Source organism: Dipodomys merriami, unplaced genomic scaffold (assembly GCF_024711535.1).
Source record: "Dipodomys merriami isolate MVZ:Mamm:240054 unplaced genomic scaffold, mDipMer1.0.p SCAF_436, whole genome shotgun sequence".
Classification (NCBI taxonomy): Eukaryota; Metazoa; Chordata; class Mammalia; order Rodentia; family Heteromyidae; genus Dipodomys; species Dipodomys merriami.
The window spans coordinates 568,352-570,874 of record NW_027205998.1 but is presented as its reverse complement, the minus strand read 5'-3'; the positions used below and the strand labels follow the sequence as shown (position 1 = coordinate 570,874).

Genomic DNA, 2,523 nt, shown 5'->3' with positions numbered 1-2,523 from the left:
AAAAGGATCCAAGTAAATTTCTTCATTGGTCTACCGAACATATTCAGCTTACTACAGTGCGGAGACTACTTTTCAAAAAGGCCACTCGTGAATAATAGGGGATGATGATGAGTATACCCCTCTTCATCAGGGGGCCTACAGTGGACACTTAGACATTGTCCGTGAGTTGGTGACTCAAGTGGCAAATGCAATAACTGTAGATGGCTGGACACCCCTGCACAGTGTATATAAGTGGAATAATACCAGAGTGGCTTCTTTCTTACTTCATCATAATACAGATACCAATGCCAACTAAAGGCCTTTTGACCATCTTACATCTTGCTACTGAGAATTGAGATAGCAAAGATACACTGGATCTCCTTCTGTTGAACCATTATATAAAACCAGGTGTGAAGAACAACTTAGAAGAAACTGCATTTGAAATTGCCCAAAAGATAAGTCTTTATCACTACCTCTATGAAGTTGTGGGAGGCTGTACAAATTGTTCTCTTAAGTCCTAATGGTCGGGTTAAGTTTCTTAAATTTCAAAAATGCAAGTCCATCCTTGGTGTCCATACAAAATATTTCCACAATCCAAATAAGGGCAATATCTTTTTTTTTTTTTTTGCTCGGTCATGGGGCTTGGGCCTGGGCGTTATGCCTGTGCTCTTCAGCTCAAGGTGAGTGCTCTACCGCTGTGGCTCACTTCCAGTTTTCTAGTGGTTTATTGGAGATAAGAGTCTCATGGACTTTCTTTCCCGGGCTGGCTTTGAACCGTGAGCCTTAGATCTCAGCATCCTGAGTAGCTAGGATTACAGGAATGAGCCACCAGCGCCCGGCAACACCAATACTTACTGTAAAAATTCATGAATTCTGTGGAATTCTTCAAAGTGAATTGCCTGCATTGGATGTCAAAATGTATTCAACAGTTTTTGTATACATGTATAATGATTTCTGCAGAGTTTGTGATTTTTTAATCAGAAATAATTTTAATGTATCTGTTGAAATGAGTAGTACAGAAACTAAAGTATTTCTGGTGCTTGTTTGAAAAAGAATATTTTAAAATATTCTATATTCTATGTTTGTATAATGTTCATAATTTATTTTATTCTTTCCTAGATATACTTTGACTTCTATATTATTTTATAATATAGAGGTTCATTAATGTGTCCTTTCAGATTGTATTCCATATAGAAAGTTGTAGATTCCTTTTTTGCCTAGGTCCTAATATTAACTTTCTTTGGGATAAAATGAAAATTTTGTCTAATTTCAAATGTTTTGTAAAGTTTATGCTATGTAAACGCCTTTCTGAGGTGAAGATTTAATACACTAATGCCAAACTAAATTTAATTAAAAGGAATTACGTTTGTTGTTACACTTGTTATTTTGTAATCAACTTTTTAATAACTGTTTTTCATTTCTTGCATCTGAAGAATGAAAAATATGGAATACTTCACAAATTTCCATATCATCCTTGTGCAATTGCCATGTTAATCTCTGTAGTGTAATTTGGGAATACGTGCTGCTGAAGCATGTAGTATCTTCTAAATTTAAGTAGTTAATGATGCAATCTTTATACAGGCTTATATCCATGGGTGCCTACTTGGAACAAGGAATCCTTATTGTTGCTAACAATGCTATTATTTCCCTAAAATTCTGTGAATAGGGAAAAAATTATATGTTCAATTGATTGCTCACATTTGCAATTTTTTTTGTCAATGACAATTTTTTTTCATTTGGAATTTGATCATACTTTCAATAATTTATAGCTAGTCCAAAGGTGATGGCTTTTTCAAGTACTTGTTGATCCAACTGACTTAGGTTTGTGGAGCTAATGGATTCAAAGTAAGCCTTGCTTAAGAGCTACTTCTAACATTCTGCAGCTGACATTTTCCCAAATGAGGTCTTACTGGCACAAATGTCTACCTGACCCTTTACTCTTCTCCCATGTAGGAACAGACCAATCAGAATATCTTACAATGACAGCATAGATTGTTTTACTTGAACAAAATTAATCTTAGTTACAAGGATCATAGAGAGATGAACAGTTCAGTCAGAACTGTTAAGACTAGAAGGTATTTTATCAAAATATAATTGTTTATTATAGCTAACATTTCAAAATTAGCTAAAGCCAAGAAGGTGAAAAACTGATCATATGCATGATTACTTAATGTCCTGGCCTGTCTACCATCCAACCAGGCAGGAACTTACACTACTGCATTTCTATCACCAAATATTTTCATAGTTGAAGGAGAAGTCCAGATGTTTCTTCTAATTATTAGGCCTTAAATTGGTAATGTTTTAATCACAGTGTTTTCTCTTGCCTCCAGGCTGTAAATCTACAAATGGTAAAGGTTTAGGTCCAACTCTATCAAACACTGAGGTAGAGATAATGAAATAATACTTTAAAACAGAGTTGCCTTTGATACTGTAACCACAACAGAACAGTGCAAAACATGTGTCTTTTTCTTATATTATATATAGTTATATATTTTATATTTATATGTGCTGATTTTATATTTCACACAGTGAAACTTACTAGAA

The 2,523-nt window shown here is 34.3% G+C and overlaps 1 pseudogene; it reads right to left on the bottom strand.

The window, feature by feature from the left end:
- Positions 1–1,416: 1,416 nt before the first annotated feature.
- On the bottom strand, positions 1,417–1,513 carry LOC138807843 (U6 spliceosomal RNA; annotated as a pseudogene).
- Between the last annotated feature and the right edge of the window lie 1,010 nt (positions 1,514–2,523).